The 17,620-nt window shown below is 35.3% G+C and overlaps 2 pseudogenes across 1 annotated transcript; both read right to left on the bottom strand.

Moving 5' to 3' along the window:
• Window positions 1-1,107: 1,107 nt before the first annotated feature.
• Window positions 1,108-11,333, bottom strand: LOC104773574 (wax ester synthase/diacylglycerol acyltransferase 7-like; annotated as a pseudogene).
• Window positions 11,334-15,522: 4,189 nt separating this feature from the next.
• On the bottom strand, window positions 15,523-17,513 carry LOC147934579 (protein PHYTOCHROME KINASE SUBSTRATE 1 pseudogene; annotated as a pseudogene). The gene has a single exon (XR_015573132.1). The product of XR_015573132.1 is annotated as a protein PHYTOCHROME KINASE SUBSTRATE 1 pseudogene (transcript).
• Window positions 17,514-17,620: the final 107 nt, after the last annotated feature.

Raw genomic sequence — 17,620 nt, 5'->3', positions numbered from 1 at the left:
ACATTTGTAAACAGGAGAAACAAACGACGCCGTTTTGGTATTATTATTATTACCTTTTGTTTGTCTTTTACAGTTTTACCTACTGTTTAGCGTTGTTGACTTGTGTTTACCATATAGTTCAATGAAATAAAAAAAAATCAATGCTCAATGGTATGTTATTTAAAAAAAAAAATTACTAGCTAAATAACACTGAAGTCTTGAATAATTTAAATAATTTTCTATAAATTTTTTAATTCAAGAACATCCATTTGAGAAGGTTACATATGATTTTAACAAAACTTAGAACTCTTTTAAAATCTTTGTATACTGAATAGGACAGAGAATTCTAGTCAACAATACTTATCATATTGCTTTCCCTTTCATGGTAACTAATCACAACATATCGAGTCAGTCAAAAAAAAACATTTCTTAGTATATTGCTTTCTTTTTGGGTCATAAGGAACAATATAAATAAGTAGATTAAACATTTTTCAATCTCAATCACAATAAAATATGATGAATAATATCATGAGGCTCTCTAATATAATAGTTGTGGTGACTCTACTTGTTCTTGCATCTAGTCTTGCCCAGGCTAGGACCATGCAAGACCCTCAACAAATAGACTCTAAACCGATCCATCTACCACCGATTATCCCAACCGAGCCATTTCCTCCACCTCCACCAAGCCAGGATCCGCATACATCAGTGAAGCAGTTCCCAGTCCCAATTTATTGTCCTCCGGGTAAACACTATTGTATTTCTCCTGGAGTGCCCGGTCCTCCTCCCGCATAAACTCAAGTGTTCCTTTTGTAATATTAAACACCTAAAAATAAATACAATGTAAAACCTGTTTTGCATTAATTATTGTGCTTTCTAATCATGAATCTACAATAATTCGTTAACTAAATTTCATTTCTTATGTCTCACTTTGAGTCTTTGACCATGAAGTAGAACATTATTCTCTACAATTAGTCAAGTACATTAGGCTGACAAGTAAATCAACACGAACCAACGAGAATCTTGAACAAGATATCCGAACATGCTCCAGCTTCCACCAAGAATTCTTCTCTTTTCTTTTTTTTTTCTACATAAAAAATTCATATATTTGGCATGTTTAATTTGTGCATATTAGCTACTTGTAACACCTATTAGAGTAACCCTCATTCTGAAAATAGTGGCTTTCATAGCTTGGAGAGAGTCCTCCATTTCATCACAAAGCTTGTCCGGTTTGGGTATGACAGTAGGATCCGATCAACCCCTAGCGAGATTACCATCTTTTCCGCATAACTTAGAAAATGTATTGTCAGTGCCTACAAAAACAGAATCATGATATGAGAAAAAATAAAAGAGAAAGGTTACTAATGGTAGCGTAGTTGATTTAGGTTACTAATGTTTTACATACTCTTCCTATTTTATATACTCTTTACTACTAGTATGAGTGATGTACAGATGCAAATAAGCTCCTAATGTGTGAAAATCAAACTTTTAAATTGACTAGTAAAATACAATCACAAAAGAGTAACACTTTGCCACCACTTTGCAACTGTCTTGAGACTGCTTTGCTACCGTTGCTACTGTTTTTGCGACTGTTTTGCCACCCTGTTTTGGCGGTTTATGTTCCCACCAATAATTTTGTGAAATTTGTCTAATTATTTACGCGTTTTTTTTCCCCAAAATTTTATACTGCGACTGTTTTGCGACTACATTGCGACGTCCGTTCGTTAATAACTAGGCAAACACTTAAACATTTTAACACTTCTTATTTTCTTTTTTCAATCGATCTAGGGTTTTTTCTCTCAAACCTCTTCACTCTCCTTCTCTCTCAAACACATCGATCTCTCCTTCTCTCTCAATCTCTCAATCCTCTATTGCTTTCTCTTTAAATCTTTTTCTTCTCTCTCTCTCTCTCTCAATCGTCGATCCGATGCCTCCTAAGACCAAGGTTGCTTCCAGAGGTCGCGGTGGCAGAACCGCCAACGGTGTCCGAATCTTCAATTCTAGCAGATCCTCTTCTCATTCGCCGAACCCTTCTGAACGCACAGACTCTGCAACACAGTCTGCAACCCATTCACATCAAAGCCGTCCTTCACAGTTTCCCCCGACAAATCCAGCGCCAATAAGTAGTCCATTGCCGACTACAGATCCACCGTCGAGGACAAATCAACCGTCGAGGACAAACCAACCGTCGAGTAGTCATCCACCGTCGAGGACAAACCAACCGTCGAGTAGTCATCCACCGTCGAGGACAAATCAACCGTCGAGTAGTCATCCACCGCGGAGGATACTTACACCGCCTCCGATTCCTCAACAAGCGCCTCTTCCTGTTCCTCACCCTCAACCGCCTCCGATTCCTCAACAAGCGCCTCTTCCTGTTTCTCACCCTCAACCGCAACCGGAGCTTGTTCCAGAGGGAGATAACGGCGACGAAGCAAACGAGGAAGAACAAAACCCTAATCAAAATGTCGATCACTACCAAGATCTGTTAGATGGTTTGCTAGCTCTTCCAGGCCGAGAACATCTACCACTCCTGTCTCAGAATCCTATCCCTGGAGTCGAAACTCTATGGTATAAAAACTCTCTCCTCTTGTAATTTTTCTTTAAGTATACTCGGTATGTCACATAGAATCTTAAAAGCATGAATGTGTTCAATAGTTTGATCTTTAAGTATACTCGGTAACACTCTCTCCTCTTGCGGTAATAGGTTCACTAATCGGTTGTTTGTTGTTTGTTGTTTGTTGTTTGTTGTTGTTTGATGTTCAGTAAACGGTTGTTATTAGATATTCAATAGTTTCAATAGGTTATTGGTTCATATTTTCAAGTAGACTTACTCAGTTAATGTAACAGGTTTAACCGGCACAAAGGAAAGCTTTCTCGAGTCATTGCTGGAATCTTAAGGAGAAAGTTTGATGGGCCTTACTATAGTTGGAAGGTTACTCCACAACACATTCAAGAGCGATACTTCAGGACATTTGCGGTAAGTCAAATTATAGTTTTGACAATGCTTTAAACACTTAACTCTATATAAATGAATTGGTCAATTTGCTAACTTAAATGTTTTGTGTTATTGTAGCGGAAGTATAATTGGGATATCGGGATTACTGAGCTTGTTAAAGAAGGTTTCTTGAAGATAGCAAAGAGCAGGATGAAAGGCATTGTCAGTCAAGTTAGGAGGAGTGGTGTACAACCACCATGGATTGGTGATAAAGTATGGCGTATTATGTGCGAATATTGGAACACCCCTGATGCCATGGAGAGGAGTGAGAATGCTTCTCATTGCAGAAACTCGGACCGTGGAGGCCTTGGAGTGCACAAACACTTAGCTGGTCAGAAATCATATGTACAAATTCATCAAGAAATGGTAACACTTCTCTTTCCATCCACTTCACCTCAAAGTTTTTCTAAAGTTTTCATAATTTAATGCTCTCACGGCCACTTAAGCTCCTAATGTTTTTCTAAAATTTTCATAATTTAATGTGTTTCACTATCATTGTAGGAGGAAGAGCTGGGGCATCCTGTATCACTGATCGAAGTGTTTCTTAAAACACACACTCGGCCAGATGGATCATTTGTGGATCAAAAAGCCAAACAAGTTGCTGAGACCTATGAGAAGACCATAGAAGACAGACAAACTGACACGGACAATGATGGTCCAGATGGTTCAGAGAGTTCAACACATTGAACTCTTTCCCTTGAAGAAAGAAATGAGCTCTTCCTTGAGGTAATTCGTTTGTCTTTTGTGTGTGATTTTTCTTTGTCAATTTTGGTTTCTTAATGTGAATGATGATTGATGTTTATTCTTAGATTAACAGTCTCCTGGTTTTCTTAAATTTGTTTAATGAGCTATGCTTAGGAACCTAGAATATTTGATGTTGATTCTGCATTTGGTTATCTGGTTTGTGCTGATTAGCGAATGTTTATCTTTTGGTTTAGTGTACTCAAATAGATAACAGAGGTAACCCATTTGGCCTTGGATCACTTGTTGAGACACTAAGGAAAGGAAAAAGGAAAGAGAGTTATGCGAGCTCTTCTGCAGCAACTCTTGCGGAGCTTCAAGATCAACTTCGGCGCAAGATATCTGAACATGAGTCTGAGAATGCACGATGTGATCAGGAACACCGAGAGTCTCAAGCTGTGATCAACAAGCTTGTCCTCTTCATCTCTGAAAAAATTCCTGAATACTCAGCTTTTACGGTTCCTCCTCCTGCAGCCACCCAACCAGCTATCGCGCCTACAACCACTGCACAAACCATCGATGGAGGCACCACACCACCCTCCAGTCCAGCTGCACAAACCCCTACCTCTAATACTTCTTCCAACTAAACTTCTAATTCTCCTTTTCTTTATGTATGAACTTGCTTTTGAATATTGTTTCTTGGATGTTTAGGATGATCTTTTTGTTTTGGATGATAAGTTTGCTTGTGTGGTAGTTTCAATCATCATTCCTTTTGATTATTAGCATTTGAAATTCCCAAATTAATCACAATTAGGATTGCTAAAACGTTTCTGATTTGTGACTAAACCAATTAATAAATGTGACTCTTTTGTGACTATACCAATTCAAATAATGTAACTATTTTGTGACTAAACGAATTCAAATAATGTGACTATTTTGTGACTAACCCAATTCACAAAATGTGACTATTTTGTGACTAAACCAATTCACAAAATAGTGGCAGAATAGTTACTAAAAACGAACTCCTTAGCGACTACAAAAACAGTCTTAACATAGTCGCAATAATAAACGACTAATTTGCGACTCAACTGCTACTAAACTAAAACAGACTTTGCAACCCTTTTGGGACTAATAGGTCGTCCTTAATCCGTCGCTAAACCCAGACTCTACCGTTAATCGTAATACGGTCGTAAACATACGACTGTTATATGTAGTCACAAAACTGTCCCTAAGTAGACTTCGTTGCAGTTTAGTCGGAAATGTACAACTACCAATTATAGTCACAGTATCGTCGCAAATATACGACTATAAAAAAGAGTCTGTAATCCGTCGCAAATAAGCGACCATGTTGCGACCAACATATTTTGCGACCGTTTTTTTGCGACCATCGAAAAGAGTCGCGAAGTAGTCGCAAAACCCTTATTTGCGACTAAAGAGCGACTATAGTAGGAGTGGCAAATGGCATGTTTTCTTGTAGTGTTGTATACGTACATGAGCGTGTCCATAGACACTTGGAGCGATGTAAGCAATGGCGTGGCCAAGAAAACTGATTTCTTCTTTGGGACCAATCATGTTTGAAATGAATGTGGTCGTGTTCGAAACAATTCGTTCTGGAAATATTGCACCTACCTACAATGATAGGAGACTTATTTTTAAGTTCATAAGCGTGACAATAACAACAATCTGGAACTCGTTTGATCAAATCATATACCTTAGCTCCGAAAGTATTAAAGATATAATCTGTAATCCAATATGCCAAAGCAGCTTGACGTGAGTGTTTTTCCCGATTCATAGCAAATTGAGCCTTTGATAGGTACAACAATGGATCAGTCTCCAAGCCGATTGAGATCGGGAAGCTAATAGAGCTGAAGTAGTTGCCCCATCTGCATTTCGAATCCTTGGCCAACATATCTGCCAATGGCTTCATTCACGTTTTCACCTTGTGTCACAATTTATATTTACCTTTCTATATATTTAGACAGATGGTTAAGTAAATTTAGTTGTGTAGGTTTCTAACCTGGATTCCAATATTTGACCTTAGGTTTACACAAACACCTGCGATAAGTCGTATTTTTCCAGGAAAATTGCTTAGATAACGCGAGAGAGCGGCTTGTGTAACTCCAAGTAGAACATCATTGATAGTCTAACAACAAACATGTACAATGTTGACGCAAATGAAAAAGAAAAATATAAATAAAATAGATTTTGATTAGCTTAAAGACCCTAAGCGTACATACCATGTTCATAACTTCCTTTATAAGTTTTATGTCATCTAATGAGACAATTTTGTGACAAAACATCTTCTGATTATTTTCGACGCCCACAACACCTTTCAGAGGCGTCTTTGTATCCTTCAAGAACAAAGCTGTAGCCAAGAGAAGCAAAAGATCCACAAAAGTATTGCAGATCAATCTCATTGACCAAAAAATTGGTAGTACCAAGCTTAAGAACCATGGGATGTCTATATCTTTATGCACCGTCCGTTTAAGAACAGGAATAGTATCTCGGTGTGATGTATTCTGAGTACACACAACTAGGAGAGACATGAGGGATGTTCCATCTCCCAATGAATGGTGAGATCTTGTTACACAGACCGCTTCGGCATCAACCGTAACAAACCTGATACACCGGAAAGATAAATTGAGCTTAACAACATGAAGATGAAGAAGAAAAAGATCCAAAGATCCAAAGAACGAGATACTCCATTCAATGATAAAAGTTTGTTACACAATTGTTAAGTTGTTAGTCTACCGTACAATCAGATTATATATCTCTGATCTTACAAGTAAACCAACTAAACCGGGAATTAAAAGTCTAACCAACATCAGACCGGTTTATATTATAATATGCCCCCCTCAAATCAATATCTTCAAAGTGTCTGGTTTGGAAGATATAGATTTGATAAGGACATCCTCTGAAGTAGGTGATAGAATGGCCCTGGTTGAAGAGGTTTAGTGAGTATATCCGCATGTTGGTTCTCACTCTGAACATGAAAAGTCTTCAGCGTTCCTGCCTTCAGCTGATCTTGTACCGTATGACAGTCAATCTCAATATGTTTTGTCTGTTCGTGAAACACAGGATTCATAGCTATGTGAAGTGCAGATTTGTTATCACAAAACAACATCGCTGGACAAGTGACCTGAACATGAAGATCCTTCAATAATTGTTGAATCCATATTATTTCAAAAGTCGCTTGCGTCATGCTTCGGTATTCAGAATATGTGCTACTCCTGCTAGCAACGTGTTGTTGCTTCTTTGATCTCCAAGAAATGAGAGAGTATCCTAAATAAATGCAGAAAGCAGAAACAGAACGTCGTGTATTACGACAAGCTCCCCAATCAGCATCCGCAAAAGCATTAATACACAGTTCCGTGTCAGCCGCATACATCAAACCTTGACCCGGGTTACCTTTTATATATCGCATAACCTTATGAGCTGCTTGTAAATGTATATCCGTTGGTGCAGAGATGAATTGACTCAGTTGATGAACAGCAAAAGTAATGTCAGGTCATGTGATCGTGAGGTAGAGCATTCGGCCTATGAGTTCTCTATAAGATTTTGGATTCGTCAACCTGGTTCCCATATCCTTTGTGAGATGTAAATTGGGATCCATCAGAATATTACTGTTTGCAGCCTAAGAAACCAACATCCTCTAATAAATTCATCGCATACTTCCTCTGGCAAACAGATATTCCCTTTGTAGATCTAGCTATCTCCAATCCTAGGAATAACCTGGCTGGTCCTAGATCCTTGATCTTGAACTCTGATTTCAGCAAATCTTTCAAGGTTTCTACTGCAGCATCATTGTTACTAGCTATCATGATGTCATCGACATAAACTAGAACAACTATCATAGACGAGGCTTGCAGCTTAACAAACAATGTGTTATCAGTAGGGGATTGAACAAAGTTCGCGCCTAACAGGACTGAGGACAATCGTTTATACCACTGCCTAGACGCCTGTTTAAGGCCATAGAGAGATTTAAGAAGGCGACATACCAGATGTGGTGGCAAAATAGTACCAGGAGGTGGAGTGTAACCCTGAGGCAAGCTCATGTATATCTCCTCATCGAGATCACCATGCAAAAAAAGCATTAGACACATCCATATGTGTCAAGGACCATCCTGTTGCAGCAGCAAGTCCAAGTAAAGGCTTCACACTGGTTAGTTTCGCAACTGGTGAAAAAGTGTCAATGTAATCAACACCTTCTTGTTGAGTAAAACCTTGTGCCACAAGTCTTGCTTTATACCATTCAATAGAACCGTCTGCATTATATTTGATTGTGAAGATCCATTTACAACCAACAACATTCTTACCTGGTGGTAAGGACTCCACCTCCCAAGTCTTAGCCAGTTCGAGAGCAGAAAGCTCTGTATTAGCCGCATTAGTCCACTTGTCTGATTCCATGGCTTGAAGGAAGGTTTTGGGTTCGGTTTCAGTATTGTAAGCACAAATATATGAACAAAAAAGAGGATTCAGTTTATCATAGGATATGACAGAAGAGATAGGATATGGGGTTGTATGTGTCTTAGGTGGGATGGGATTGTTAGGCTCAGTAGTGGTAGAGATAGTTGCGGTGATATTTGGGGTTGTAGGTGTAAGAAGAGGATATGATGAAGGAAGGTGTAGAGGATTAACGGGATTGGTAGGTGTGGTGATGATAGGTTCAGTAGCAATAGGATGTTGGGTGATAGATGTAGGTGGTAAAGTGGAAATAGAAGGAACTAAGGCACAGTGATACTCAGCTAGATGACGAGGAGCTTTAGTAGCCCGCTTAGGTCTAGCATTAGGTACACCATTAAGATCCGAGTCCCGTGTCTCTGAAATAGGTTCCACAATGGTGGCACTAGAGTCCCTATGTATATGTGGAGATGATGATGTACATGCATGATGTGTAGAAGGAATGATATCATCAATATGAAAAGTTTGAACAAAATGTAGAGGAGCAGGCAGAGGCAAAATTGTGTTAGGAAACATATCCACAGAGTGAGATAACATATCACTAGTCTTAAAAGGAAAAGTACTTTCATGAAACACAACATTCCTAGAAATTGAAACTGAGTGTGATTCTAAATCTAGTACTTTGTATCCTTTATAACCAACAGGGTAACCTAAAAACACACAAGGTTTAGCTCTGGGAGAAAATTTATGCCTATCCTGAACATATGTTGAAACATAACAAAGGCAACCAAAATTCTTTAACAAAGTATAATCTGGTATTTTCTTAAGTAGAAGTTCTATAGGCGACTTATTATCTAATAATGGTGAGGGAAGTCTATTTATTAAGAAGACTGCAATAAGAACACAATCATTCCAATACTGTAAAGGAATATTAGATTGAAAAAGCAAGGAACGAGCAACATTGAGTAAATGTTGGTGTTTACGCTCAACAACAGAATTTTGTTGAGGAGTATAAGCAAACGAAAAATAGTGTAACATGCATAATGTGTAGTTGAATCAACTGTTGTAGTTGTTGTGGAGGTATCTCCTGAATACTCTGAATAGGAGCTGTATTATGAGCAGGCATATACTGAGAGGACATCTGCTGTGGAGGCATGAATTGATAAGAACCATAGTCAGAAGCATTGGGGGTCATCTCAGAATGTACATTAGCAATAGCATTTGCTCTCTGCATTGCATCATTAGGTGTCAAAGATCCTCTCGGCTGAAAGTGAGTCATCCTAGGTTGTGGCTGAGACATAGACATCCTCGGCTGAAACTGATTATTAGCCTGAGGTCTAGGATTGTAACCCATTGTAGTCGTCTTATAGCCTGGAGGAAAACCGTGCAATTTGGAACATTTCTGAACTGTATGACCAAGCTTTCCACAATGAGTACAAACCGACTTCTGATTGGAACGAAAAGTATTATAAGCAGCTATATAAGCATTCTCCATTTCTCCCTCAACTTGGAAAGCCACATTATCTACTTGTGTAACATGCTTAACAGTAGTTTGACGCTCATCCTGAGTTAACATATTGAAAGCTGCTTCCATAGTGGGTATCGGTTTTAACATCAAGATATGTCGCCTTGTTTGATCATAACACTCATTTAATCCCATAAGGAACTTAGTGACACGACTTCTCTGCTGAAGTTTCTCCCACTTAACAGCAGCATCACACTCGCATCTTCCGCAAGTACAAACAGGAACATCTACATAATTCCTATATTCCTCCCAAAGAGTAAGTAACTCAGTGTAATAAGTAGAGATATCCATAGAAACTTGCTCAAGCTTACTTAGACGTTGTTCTATAGCAAACAACCTAGGGGCATCATCCTGTTGATAACGAGAACATATGCTCTTCCAAATACCTTCTGCTGTAGGTATGAATAACAAGCTCTGTCCAATCTTCTTGGATACAGAATTCATAAGCCATGTAGACACCATATCGTTACATCTAGACCAAGCTCCAAAATCTCGATGCGTTTCAGGTGGTTTAGTGATCGTACCATTGATGAAGCCAAGTTTATTCCTGACATTCAATCCCATCCACACAGAACGCTTCCATGAATGAAAATCTGAAGCTGCAACAAGACGATCTGAAAAAAGATTCAACCAGCATGATCATTGTTATTCAGATAAAAAGGATTCTCATATTGATCCGTTTGATAACGCGATGGTGAATTCGCTGAATTAGAAGTGCGATTCACCGGATTTGTAACAGACGAGGGAGGTACTAGGTTAATTGAAAGAAACAATAAGAAGAAGAACCAGAAAACAAACTATGATTGCATCGATGAGCTCAGAGATCACAGCCATGATGATTCTCGCAATCCATGAATAAGTAACGACTGGTAAAATCATCTTCTCTAACTCAATCACTCAATTCAAGCTCCAATGTAAAGAGAAAAGCGGAAATTACAAAAGAAAGCTTTGATACCATAACAAACCCGATACACCGGAGCTTAACAACATGAAGATGAAGAAGAAGAAGATCCGAAGATCCAAAAAACGAGATACTCCTTTCAATGATAAAAGTTTGTTACACAATTGTTAAGTTGTTAGTCTACCGTACAATCAGATTATATATCTCTGATCTTACAAGTAAACCAACTAATCCGGGAATTAAAAGTCTAACCAACATCAGACTGGTTTATATCATAATAAACCGTTTTGACGTTGAGGATGTGCATGTCCCATAAAGGTCTTGATTTATCGAGATGAAGCATTGTTAGACGTGAAACATAGTCTTCAACATAACCTTCTCCATTGTCGCCGATCTCCCCGGGGTCTATATCAGGTTCAAATACATGGTTTTCAACATTGACTTGAGTCTTAATCCAGCATGCACCATCATTAGACTGTGAAATTGGAGATTAATTAACGACCAAACTAATTAAGTCATATATTAGATCGATTAAACACTAAGTAAAATTGGTTTAATTATAATATGCGTTCTTACCAATCTTCTTGAGAAACGAGGATGCTTAGAAACATTCAGCTTCAAGGCATGTTGTATAACATCAGCGTTGATCTTAGTTTTGCAACCGATCATGGTGAGGATGCAACAGTCGTTGCCCGGCGATTGGAACACACGAGCCATAGGGCTGAGCGGTTCTCCATCTTCGTCCTCCTCACTGATCATATTCTCTTTCCTTCGCTACTTGCATACGTGATACGTATATATCATTTCCCGGGATCGCACGTTCTCTTACACGCTACCATATGTAACTTAAAGTAATATAATGATAATGGTACAGCTTTTCTTTTTTTTGTCGATTAGTTCTCTTCTTTTACATATTCACATAATCACATTTATCAAAAAGAAAGCATCTTTTACCTGTTAGTTGTATCTAGGGCCCCCCTTTTTACAATATCACTACAACAAAAACGGTATTAATTTAACGTCGGTCATTAGTGACTTTAACGTCATTTTCAAACTGACTTTAAAGTAATAACATCGGTTTAAAAACCGTCGTAACACTACGTCACGTTAAGTATATTAGCTTCAGTTTATAAAATGACGCTTACTTTTGAAATCAAAACTTAACCATCAATCCTAATGTAAAGGTTTTTAGGGCATGTCCACCGGTTAAAATTAGATGAGTTTCTCCAAATATATAATTTTACTAAACTTAATATCTCTATTATATTATTTAAGCAACCCTTTAAATAAATAATCTCACTTCATATAGTATATTATACAAAATGCCACTGTATTTTAATACAAAATATAATAACAGAATCTTAATATTAATTTGTTGTAACCAGAAAATGTTTATCCACAAAAATAGCAAATAAAATATAACCTATTATGAAGTGTTTCACAAAAAACAAAAAAATCTAGAGATAAGTTATTGATGAGAGAATTAGGGGAATTTTACCTGATCAATATATATAATTATATCTGTAGTAAACGTAATGGGTGTTTGAGGATTGATAGCGGTCATTCATATTAAGATCCTGACATTTTACATATTATACCCGCTGATCATATGTATTTATTTTATATTATACACAAAAAATAATTAGATGATTCATATGTAAATAAAATGTACAAATAACAATTATTTTTCATTAAAAATAAAACTTTGACTATAACTTTTTATTCTAGAATATATATATATATTATTAATAAATGATAATACTACAAAATATTAACGGGTATTTACGGGTCGGGTAACGAGACGGATAACGGCATGGATATCAAAAATTAAATTAATATCCAATACTCGATCCTTACTCACAAATAATATAATTATAATACATTTCACTCGACCCTAAAGCTGCGGGTACCCTTTTTTGGGACGGAAACAAGCCAAATAACGGATCGAATACGGGTAACCTACCCTTTTTCTATACCTACCAATTAGTAGTTTAATATAACTCAAAACTCACCATATAGTACTATACATTATATAACATGTAAATGAATGATACAACATAATCATAATCTTAACAAATAACGAAATACAAAAATTCCCCGTGCTACCAGCACGGGTGATTATCTAGTAATATGATTATTTATTTAAAGATTAAGGCATGATTGGTAATGGCTGTTACTTTTGGCTGTAGAGACTTTTTAAAATTTTAGCTGTAGAGAATTTGGCTGTAGATGTTTTGACTGTAAAAACTTTAACTGTTAAAATCTGATTGTTTACTAGCAACTTTTAAAGCTGTAGCTGTAAAAGTATAATATGTAAAATATATATACAAATACTTTGGAGAGCTTTAAAATATAATAGGGAGAAAAAAAAATGTTTTTGTAATTGTTTAGTTTTAAAGCATGGTTTTGACGCTTTTAAAAAAATGAGAAAACTAGGAAGGAAAAAAAAGAAGTTGCTTTCAAAACTTTTAAAAAAATAAAAGCAATAAAAGTCTGATTGTCTAAAAAATGGCTGTAAATGCTTTAAATAATTTTAAAGTCTTAAAAGTCTCTTACCAATTAGGGCCTAAATCAGGATAAAAAATTGACTATTAGTAATGTTATATGTGTCTAGAAACGGTTCTATAGTTGCTCAAGAATCATTTCTCACTTCTCTCATTAATTTTCTCACATTCTTTCTTCTTTTATTATTATTTAGTTATTTTTAATAAATGAACAGTGATAGTCTTAGGCCATGTGTATTGAAGGAACACCTTGGGTGTTCTAAGGTGTTCTAAGCCTTTTTAAAATCAAAAATATAGAGAAGAGTGGGTGAAGAACATGTTGTTAGTTCTTGATGTAGAACTGAATTTGGGTCAGTTCTTGGGTGACGTGGCAACTCATGAATGAATACAATTTTTTGCAAAGGAGAAAACATTTATTTGTTTGGAGGAAGTTTTGTTTGTTTTTTTTTATTTATATCTTTAATGTTTTTTTGTTTCATAAAAATTTGGTATTGTATTTTGAATTCTAGAATAAGTTTTTTAAGTTTGCAATTTAAATGTTATTTTTTAAAGTTTTTAAAATTGTAATATGTTTTTTTATATATATATCTTTAATGTTTTTTTGTTTCACAAAAATTTGGTATTGTATTTTGAATTTTAGTATAAGTTTTTTTAAGTTTACAATTTAAATGTTATTTTTTAAAGTTTTTAAAATTATAATATGTTTAAAATTATTATATTATTAAATCTTATGATCTAAACATGTTCTCCCAATAACCAACTTTTTAATAAAATATCTAAACTAATGATTTTACATTATTTTCATAATATTTTTACTCTAAGAACACCCACAAATGTTCTACCTTAGAGTTGTATCTTAACCATAATCTGTCGGTTTCTGAATGGCAAAAGATTTTTTTTGTTTTTTATTGTTTATTCGTCGTCTCTCGTTTATTTATTCGTCTCTGCTTATGGAGAAAACTCTCCGACAAAAGACGATTTGTCGAATAGAGAAAGGAATTAAGTTGGAAATTCGTTTTTGTCCATCGTTATCATCATCTATTCTCCAACCCAAAATCCATCGTTATCATCATCTCCACAAACGTTGGCACCATCCGCGATTTTGGTTCATCAAATCTAAATGGGAGATTCATGTGGCAAATTGGAGAATTTGGTTCAATTGATGGCGTCGATTACGAAGTGGAGATCAATGGTGGATTTAGAAAATAAATTTGTTTATTCGTCGTCTCTCGTTTATTTATTCGTCTCTGCTTATGGAGAAAACTCTCCGACAAAAGACGATTTGTCGAATAGAGAAAGGAATTAAGTTGGAAATTCGTTTTTGTCCATCGTTATCATCATCTATTCTCCAACCCAAAATCCATCGTTATCATCATCTCCACAAACGTTGGCACCATCCGCGATTTTGGTTCATCAAATCTAAATGGGAGATTCATGTGGCAAATTGGAGAATTTGGTTCAATTGATGGCGTCGATTACGAAGTGGAGATCAATGGTGGATTTAGAAAATAAATTTACATGAGGTAAAATTTGATTAGAATTAAAAAGGAAAAAAGACAAAAACATTTAGGAATTGAAATATAGTTTAGTGAAAAACTTTAATTTTTCTTTCTTTTTAAACTAAATTTCTAAAAATTTGGTTAATAATTTGTACGTAACCCAATGTTATTAAAATATTTGGGCTTGTAATGATAAATTAAATAAAAAAAATTGGTCCTTTGACTTGTGTTTGTATGAATTCGAAGAATAATAGGGTAAAAAAAAGTATAGAACAAACAGAATACTAGGGACATTTAATATATATTTAATAGGGGCATAATTCAAAACTTTTATAAAATAACACTTACCTCAAAAAAAAATTGACAGTGACAACTTCCCGTCTCTAGTACAACGTGGATCCGCCCTTGGTGGAGACCGTATTAAGAGCTCATACAAGGTAATTCATCTTCCTTTCTCATTCTTAAATCATTGAACCTCTGAATTTTGTTTGGGAATGTTTACAGAGTCTTGTAATAGTTTCCATATCTTGGATTTGTGACTAACGATTATATTGTTATCAGTAAGAACTCGGTGATTATAGTGTTGAACTTGACAATAAGCTTTCTGATTTATTGAGTTGTTAAAAATCAAGTACTTGTTTGTGGTAGTTGGCTTGGTTTTTTGTTTGTTTGTTATCGTGTGGTATTGTGGTTTTGCAGGTCAGGTTATTCAAGGATGGGATATTGGTATTAAGATAGTGAAGAAAGACGAAAATGATGTATTCACTATCCCTGCGGAGCTGACATATAAAAGAATGATCTTTTAGAATGATCACAATTCTAATGACAATGATCATTCTTGTATAAAGTTTTCTTGAAACAGCTAAAAGATTGAATAAAGATCCAGCAGACTGTATGGTTATTGAAGATTCTGTGTGATGTGAGTCTCACTTTTATAGGGTATTGTTTTGCAGTTGCGTGTTTGGTTGTTTCTTACTTACAGTTAGTTTAAATGGGCAAGGCCTGGTGTTATGGCTTGTAAAGCTGCTGGGACAAAAGTGATTGTTGTTCCTTCTATTCCTAAACTGTAAACAGACACATCTTTATACATCCGCTAATGAAGTCATCAATTCTCTACTCGACATAAGACCAGAGAAATGGGCTCTTCCTCCATTTTAAGATGGTAAGAAACACTCACAAACTCCACTCAATACTTCTTTTCCTTTATAACTACTCTGGTGATAATTTGTAGAAATCGTTTACAAAGAAACTCATAGGCCATAACCAATAATAGATCTTGTCACAAAAAAAAAAAAAAAACACAAAATAGTTAAGTCCAAATATATATATTTTTAAGTGAAAAGTGTTTCTGAAAAAAAAAATATATATTTGGAATTAATTTGTATTTTTAAAATTTAACTAGGACTCAGCTCCACAATGTGGCGAGTGAGTATTTGATAAAATAAATAAAATAAAATTTAAAATTTAAAATTATATGTTATAAATTTATTTGAAAATAATACTCTAGTTAAGAGTATGTGATATTAATAAAAATTATTTTAAAAAGAGAAAATAATAAGTAAGGCTAAATATTAACTACAAAACTTTTGTAACAAAATGTTATGGCAAAGAGACATAAATCTATAAAAAATAATATAGTGAAAAGTCATACTGAATTGAGGCAATCTTGCCAAAAATATTATTTAATATATATTATAAAAATAAGGTATTCTATAAAAAATTATGATAAAAGTTGCAACCATCATAAAAGTTATCAACATTTATACTACTAGCTAGTAAAACAATTATGAGAATTTCAAAAATATCCCTTTTGCAATATCATTTTTCAAAACTACCCCATCTTTTAAACTTTACCAAAAAAACCACTAAAAATTTGCAAATTTTCAAAATTGTGTGTATGTAAATTTTGTATGTTAATTTTAAAAATATACACAAATTACCTTTATATGTATGTAAATTATATATATAATAAATACATTTTAAAAACTTTTTTAAAAAATTTTAAAAACGTTTTAAAATATGTCAAAACTTTATAAATATTTGGAAAAAAAATTTAAAAATCTTGTAAACCTTTTAAAAACCTTGTAAAAACCTTTTAAAATGTGTCAAAACTTTATAAATATTTGGATAGAGTCTAGAGGTAGTGATATCTAGAAGTACACCATTTTTTAAAATGGATAGATGAAAGGAGTATTTTTGAAAAATGGTAGGGTATTTAAAAAAAATGGAGAGATTTTTGAGTCACCATCAGAACATGCGCATTTACACCCCAGATTTGCGAGGAAACTCTTCTTATTATTACTCACCTTTTGAATCTGACCACTACTGTTGTTCTTCTTCTTCTCCTGCACGGAACTGTTGCAGCTATTCACCAATTTGTTCTGAAGCAACACGCTCTGACTATTCCAGCTTGATTCAGACCGGACACTCGGAGTTCCTGTAGATTTCTTCGCGCTCTGCTTTGAATCGACGACGATGCTTCTCTCAACTTCAGGATTTGTCAGAGACAGAGATAGAACACTAGAGCCTTGGTCTGAATCCATGTCTCCATTGAAGTACTTCTCAGCTCCAAATACACCAATCTCTGGTTCTTCAGAAGCTTTCTTCGAAATTTTCTTCTCATCACCAAGCTCCTCTTCTTTTGGTTTCATGCTCACGCTTAGGGTTTTGCTGGGTTCCATGAGCTTCTTGGTTGTGACAACAGCATCTTCCTTGATGCTCAAGTAAGAGGAAGAAGAAGAAGAAGGAGGAGGAGGAGAAGAGAAAGGAACATAGAGACTGTGAGTACTGTTGTTATTCTTCATGAAATCAAAAGATGTCTTTGGAGTTGAAGAAGATGATGTAAATGTCACCATTAAAAAAAAAAAAAACTTTGTGGTGGCTTAATGTTTCTTTTTCTTTTTTCTTGCTTGTGGATATGTGGAATTAGGGTATAAATAGAGAAACAAAGACGAAATGTTTGATAGCTGTTTTCTTTTCTTTCTCTGAAGCTAAAGTGTTCTGATCTGATCAATGTGAGAGGGTTCCACATTGAGAGTTATTTGGCCAGTTGTGTGTGAACTGATTTATATATATATATATATATATATATTTGGATAAAAAATGTTGGATGATGAATCTTTGTCAGTCAATGGAGAC

The sequence above is a fragment of the Camelina sativa genome, chromosome 11 (assembly GCF_030686135.1).
Source record: "Camelina sativa cultivar CO46 ecotype springtype chromosome 11, ASM3068613v1".
Lineage (NCBI taxonomy): Eukaryota > Viridiplantae > Streptophyta > Magnoliopsida > Brassicales > Brassicaceae > Camelina > Camelina sativa.
Note: the sequence above shows the minus strand (reverse complement) of the source record. Positions and strands in the feature narration are given on the sequence as shown.